This window comes from Lipotes vexillifer, unplaced genomic scaffold (genome assembly GCF_000442215.2).
Source record: "Lipotes vexillifer unplaced genomic scaffold, Lipotes_vexillifer_v1.1 scaffold415, whole genome shotgun sequence".
Classification (NCBI taxonomy): domain Eukaryota; kingdom Metazoa; phylum Chordata; class Mammalia; order Artiodactyla; family Lipotidae; genus Lipotes; species Lipotes vexillifer.
Window position 1 is genome coordinate 2,639,427 of NW_006774345.1, and position 7,489 is coordinate 2,646,915.

At 36.9% G+C, this 7,489-nt stretch overlaps 1 pseudogene; it reads left to right on the forward strand.

The window, feature by feature from the left end:
* Positions 1-3,292: 3,292 nt before the first annotated feature.
* Positions 3,293-3,643, forward strand: LOC103080356 (60S ribosomal protein L30 pseudogene; annotated as a pseudogene).
* Positions 3,644-7,489: the final 3,846 nt, after the last annotated feature.

Below are 7,489 nucleotides of genomic sequence, written 5' to 3' on the forward strand. Positions count from 1 at the left end.
GCAGCTCATGCAGCTCAATAACAAAAAAATAAACAACCCAATCCAAAAATGGGCAGAAGACCTAAATAGACATTTCTCCAAAGAAGATATACAGACTGCCAACAAACACATGAAAGAATGCTCAACATCATTAATCATTAGAGAAATGCAAATCAAAACTACAATGAGATATCATCTCACACCAGTCAGAATGGCCATCATCAAAAAATCTAGAAACAATAAATGCTGGAGAGGGTGTGGAGAAAAGGGAACACTCTTGCACTGCTGGTGGGAATGTGAATTGGTTCAGCCACTTAGCCACTATGGAAAACAGTATGGAGGTTCCTTAAAAATAGAACTACCATATGACCCAGCAATCCCACTACTGGGCATATACCCTGAGAAAACCAAAATTCAAAAAGAGTCATGTACCAAAATGTTCATTGCAGCTCTATTTACAATAACCAGGAGATGGAAACAACCTAAGTGTCCATCATCGGATGAATGGATAAAGAAGATGTGGCACATATATACAATGGAATATTACTCAGCCATAAAAAGAAACGAAATTGAGCTATTTGTAATGAGGTGGATGGACCCAGAGTCTGTCATACAGAGTGAAGTAAGTCAGAAAGAGAAAGACAAATACCGTATGCTAACACATATATATGGAATTTTAGAAAAAAAAATGTCATGAAGAACCTAGGGGTAAGACAGGAATAAAGACACAGACCTACTAGAGAACGGACTTGAGGATATGGGGAGGGGGAAGGGTAAGCTGTGACAAAGCGAGAGAGTGGCATGGACATATATACACTACCAAACGTAAAACAGATAGCTAGTGGGAAGCAGCCTCATAGCACAGGGAGATAACTTGGTGCTTTGTGACCACCTAGAGGGGTGGGATAAGGAGTGTGGGAGGGAGGGAGACGCAAGAGGGAAGAGATATGGGAACATAGGTATATGTATAACTGATTCACTTTGTTATAAAGCAGAAACTAACACACCATTGTAAAGCAATTATACTCCAATAAAGATGTAAAAAAGAATAATAAGATACTGCTGGAATTTTAAGAAATGAAAGCAGCCTGATAATTCTTTCATTATTCCCTCTTTTCCTTTTAATTCAATGCTCATTCATTCAGCATTTATTAAAAACCTACTTTGAATCAAACCCTTCATGGGATGAAGCAATAGAGATGAAAGGTAATAAACATAGGTTCTCTACTAGAGGAGCTCACATATTTATTGTTTTTGCTATACTCCTCCTTACTTTCATTTAATTTCATAATATAATATCTTCCCAAATATATAGCAAGTATTTCCCTGAATGAGTACAAATGAATAGCAGAGTCTAATAGAAGTCATTACCCCAAAAGAGCAATGCTCCACTATTCATTCATAAGTTCAGTTGTTCATTCAAATTTTCATATGTTCATTTGTTCATTCATTCATTCAGAAGACGTTATTAAAGCAGTTACTGTGAGTTAACTGCTGTAGTTGGCCTCTGGGCATAAGCCATATATCTTGGCCTTCAAAGTGATGCCAGTCTACTGACTTAGTGTACATGATACTGCCATAATAAAGGATTATGAATATGACATGGGGTGGGTGTTGGGGGTGAGATTGGAACCCTTCACAGAGGAATGGATAACGTGAATTGATGTTGAAGCAAGAGAAGGTCATAAAATATTTAAGTGGGGAAGGGCAGTCTTGTTCAAGTGAATTGTATACACAGAGGCATGGAGGCTGAGAAAACATAATTTTTTTAAGCTTGGAATGTTGAGTATGTCAAAGAGCCTACTGCAGTTTCGTTGGGCATAAAAATGTGCCCAGTGAAAACATGACATTCCCTAGCCTTCCTTGCAAATAAGGGTGAAGAACAGCAGTGCAGCCCAGGCCTGGTCAGTGAGTTAAAAGTGTGCCTTGTCAAACGAGGCTCCAGGCAAACTCCTTAAAAGCAGAGCAGGCTCAGCTGGGATGGGCCTTTTGCCCTTTTCCCTTCCTGTTCTCCCTGCCTGGAATGTAAACATGATGCCCAGAGGAAGGACAATGCCACATCACCACAAGGTAACAAGCAAGTGCTGAGGATGGTTGAGCAGAAAGATGCAAGGAGCCTGCAGCCCCGAGATAGGAGAGGACAGCTCTGTGGACCCTGCACAGTCTATCACAGACTTCTCTCCCACCATCAGAGGGGAAATGCCTTAAGTAGTTTTAGTTAAGCCATTGGTTTTCAGATTTGTGTTACTTGGGCAAACTGACAGTGTGAACCTGAGCAGACCAGAAGAGGCCAACCATAAGAAGCCCTGCACAGTTATAGACTTTGAACTATGTCCGGTAGAGGTTCTTTTTTTTTAATTTAAGAAAAGATCAGTTTATTAAAAGACCATAACCTCTTAAAATCACAAGTGTAAAACCATCAGGGACCCAGGCGGCTCGTGGGGACCATGTGGAGATGCCAACACATAGTACTTTTTCCTCTTTCTGCTTCTGAATGTCAACCAATACGTTATTTACCTGAACTCTTTATGTTGTTTTTTTTTGTAGAGGTTCTTAAACTCCACTATGTTTGAGAACCATTGGAAATGTCTGTTAAACATGCACTTTTCTGAGCCACACCCTCCCAAATTCTGATTCTGATTCTAGCAGTCTAGGTGGCACACAGGAAGTTCAACTTTAGTTTCTGATGCTGGTCTTAAGACCACATTTAAACAAACAAACCAAACCCCACAAATGACAAAAAAATAAAAATTTTCTCAAATGTGTGGAGGTGGAGCAGTTGATGCATTTGATGCACTGGGTGGCCTTTCTGTTTCCTCTTTCTCTTCCTTCCCATTTTCCTACCACTCATGGGGACACAAAACTGCTGCCCACAGTTTACTAAATCCACATCTGTTACATCCATGTTCAGGCATAAGACTGATGAAGAAAGTATTTTATGTTTCATTTTGCAATGCTTAAATAGCACTTATCAAACTACTGTTCTAAGAACTTTAACAAGTACTAACTCATTTAATTTTTATAAAACTCTACATGGTAGGAACTACTATTACCCCAACCCATAGATGTGAAAACTTAGCGACAGAGATGGTAAACAGCTAGGTCACACAGCTATTAAGTGACTATGCTGCATCTCTAATCCTTGGCTATCACAGACTTATTATTTGCAGTTCCAACTACTTATCAGTGATCACAAAATTTCCATGATTTATTCAACTATAATAAGAATAAAGACATTACTACCCCTTTCTCACTCTCCGGCCATCTTGGTGGCTGCTCTTGGTTGGGGGCATCCCGCACATGAGGCAGGAAGATGGTGGCCACAAAGAAGATGGAGAAGTCACTGGAGTTGATCAGGCTCTAACTGGTCACGAAAAGTGGAAAGTACGTGCTGGGGTACAAGCAGACTCTGAAAATGATCGGACACGGCAAAGCGAAACTGGTCATCCTTGCCAACAACTGCCCAGCCTTGAGGAAATCTGAAATAGAGTATTATGCCATGTTGGCCAAAACTGGTGTCCGTCACTACAGTGGCAATAATATTGAATTGGGCACAATAATATTGAATTGGGCACATAATACTAGAGTATGCACACTGGCTATCATTGATCCAGGTGATTCTGATATTATTAGAGGCATGCAAGGACAGACTGGTGAAAAGTAAATCATGCACAATTTTTCTTTAATAAAATTGGCCAGAGTTTGTTTTAAAAATTAAAAAAAAAAAAGGCATTACTACCATATGGCTCTTCTGAGACATAAACATCTGGAGAAACAAAGATCTTGTAATGAAAGCATCTAGCATAAATTTATATCTCATGGGCTGTGTTGGTTTTGATAAGCAAGTTACCTTGCTAGCCTAGCTAATCCCCAAACATCTGTTTCTTAGTTTCTTAATTTCTGGGTTTTATGAATTTGATAATACTCAAAATTTACTTTGGGGCTGTAACCAAAGTAAATACTATGGGTCTACAGTAGCATCTTCCCAAATATTTTTTCTCTTAAACATTTGTTCCACAAGATGCTAGATTTTAAACAGCCTTCCTGTTTAAATAAATTTGAAAAATATTAGGCTATACAAAGTCTTTACTACAGGATTGATCAGAACCTTAATATGAAAAAGCCCATTGTAAATCTGCAAAAGAGAAATATATATAGCATTTCCCCAAACTTTGACCACAGAGGCCTTTTTCTCCTGGGTTTTTAGTGGTAGTGTTGTTCCACAGAACACAATTCTGGAAATGATTTCTTACTGTGCATTCAAATTTAAGATTTTTATTTTGTTCAACTTGAAGTAACCTATTTTGACAGAACTATTCATAAAAGATTTTTGCAAGCTGTGGGTATGTGTAGTCATGTAGATCACAGAGTAGAGGAAGAATAAAAAGAGAGAATGAAAACCTGTTAAATATAACTTTCCTTACCATCACAAGAAAAGTACTGTTTAATTTCTAAATATTCATATTAGTTTCTAAATTCCTTATAATCTGTTTTAGCATTTTGCTCTAAAATTTTTCTATTCCTGCCTTTGCGGTGTTCTGTTGTTTTCCCTTTGAGCTCTTCAAGATCTAGTGTTTTGTGTATTTCCCTACTTCTTTTTCTTTCTCTAATCATAAAGCTATAACTATAAAACATAAACGAGAGATTCATCACCTTCATCTAGCCAGGAGACATCTTTTTTCATCATCTGAAGTAAGTGGGAGAAGCAATCTTTATGTATGCAGGATAAAAATCAAACCATATTTTTCTTAATGAGCTAATAAATAAGCTGAGAAATGCTTCTTATTGAGAAACTGTATGGTAAATAGTAAATAAATACGGCTGAACTTCTATGCTAAGGAAAATGCTCTCATTAATGTTGGTGCTTTACCATTGCAGTTTCGTCAAACAGGAAACATGATTTTAATAATTTGATTCTGTAAACTCAAAACTCTGAAAGGATTGCTGGATTTAAGAAGAGGTGCAATAAAGCATTCATTATGAATATTTTTCAATTAAATATTTCAGCTGTTTGAAAAAAGAACTTAACATTTACAGGTAGTAAAGGACTGATTAAGTCAACCAATTTAGTCTGGCTCATCTGTGGACTTACTAACAAATCATTTACTTTTCACACAGTCTGATTAAAAATAGTTCTCAACTGAATTCAGATTTTCTCTTCTCTTTGGGGAATATGTTTTTTAGGGAATGAATATTTTGTAGTATTATTCTCATATTCCTTACTCTTCCCTGTGTATGAGTGTGTGTGAGTGTGTGGGTGTGTTTTCTTTCTTCTGTTTTTATTGTTAAAAGGTCACTTTTTTAATATGTGAGATTTGTGTTCATTATTTTATTTTTTAAGAAAGGAGATAGCTATATATTATTAACATTAATTACTACTGTTTTTCACTCATTTCCAAATATGTTATCTAAAGAGGATACAAAGATGAATTTAAAGCACTCCAATTTACCCAAAGAAATATTCTATCCTTTGTATAGATAAGCAGTAACAGAATTACAAATCCTATCCATTAAAATATAAGGTGTCCTCTAATAAAGCAGAGTGCTTACTTCTCTAATCTCCTTGAACAAAAATTCCCAATCCTCTGTTTACTGTAATGGAATATAGATTAAATGAAATCTGGATATTGGCATATTCTTCATGTCTTCTGTCCTAAGCCCCATATCTTTCTGTAGATATCACCAAACTCTGGTTTCCTAACCAAAAAAGGTCATCTCATACAAATAATTAATCAATCTACCAAAGTTTTTCAGTGTCCTGTTGGAAATATATCCAAGACGAGCTGGGTGAGTCAGAGCATAATGCTAAAAGACCAATGTCTTATAATCCCAATCAATCAAAGAACAACATATGATATATACTATGTACTTGTCATGACATAATCAGTAATTGGTGCTACAGGCTAATTTTTCATTGAGATTAATTAGTTACCTTTTTGCTTGAACTTAGCTTGGATTTCTAACCAGAGCCAATTGCCTCATAAATGCATACCCAAGAAATACGTGGCAAATCACTGTTTTTATCTAGATTGTTTAAAGTTTGGATTCAGAATTTGTACTTTAGTCTTAAATCTATATAGCTAATTATTATTACATCAACAGTTGTTGATGTCTAGGGCTGTGCCTTTCAATATAATGGACACTAGCTATATGTAGCTATTGGGCACTCAAAATGTGTCTAAGTACAAAGTAAAATGCGCTGCAAATGAAAAATATATTTAGATTTAGAAGACAATACAAAAAAAAAGAATGTAAAACATCTTACAATCAAATAAAAGGATGTAAAACTTTTTATTTGACTAAGTATTGACATAATGTTTTAGATATATTGGATCATAAATAAAATATACTATTAAGATTAATGATTGTTATCTGGTTTTGGTTTTTTTTGTTTGTTTGCTTTAACTGTTTCTACTGTTTTAAGTACTTTATGTGGCTTGTATCGTGGCTCACATTATATTTCTCTAATACATTTAACTTCCAAATGTAGAGCTGTATATTTCACCAGCAGTGTTCTAGAGCAGTGCTTTGTTTATAAAATATTTGAAATAGTACTATTAGTTAATATTTTTAAGAGGCTGAAAGTATTGTATGATGAGTAATTTTAAAGAGACAATAAAAATTGAGAATTTTAATTTACATTTGGTTAAAAGATTAATTTTTTATAAATTCACCAATTAACTTTGGATAAATGTACACTAAGAAAACATTATTTTTTCAACCACAATCTCTATTTGTTTACAAAATAAATAAGAATTTTTCCCCTAATTAAAATATATAAGTACCAAGGCACACTTCTTCTATCCTTGTATACATACCCAAATCTCTCAAATTACTGGAGTATGTGTTGACATAAAGAAATCTTCAAAGAGAAACATCCACCAATATCAAAACTACTTTGAGGGACTTCCCTGGTGGTGCAGTGGTTAAGAATCCGCCTGCCAATGCAGGGGACATGGGTTCAAGCCCTGGTCCAGGAAGATCCCACATGCCACAGAGCAACTAAGCCCATAAGCCACAACTACTGAGCCTGCGCTATAGAGCCCGCAAGCCACAGCTACTGAGCCAGGGTGCCACAACTATTGAAGCCCGTGCACCTAGAGCCCGTGCTCTGCAGCAAGAGGAGCCACCGCAATGAGAAGCCCGCACACCACAACAGCAACTAGAGAAAGCCCGTGTGTAGCAACGAAGACACAACGTAGCAATAAATAAATAAATAAATAATTAAAAAAAAAAAAAAACTACTTTGAAAGAAATCAAATAAAGAATTGTATGGGTTTCGGTCGGAGCTCAGGGAGAGGACTGGGGCTGGCGGCTTGAACATAGCCCGAAGGGGTTACTGCGCCACGGCTAGCCGGGAGGGAGTCCGGGGAAAAGGCTGCACCTGCTGAGGAGGCAAGAGACTTTTTCTTGCCTCTGTGTTTCCTGGTGCGCGAGGAGAGGGGTTTTAAGAGCGCTGCCTAAAGGAACTCCAGAGACGGGCGCGAGCCGCGGCTAAAAGCTCGGAAAC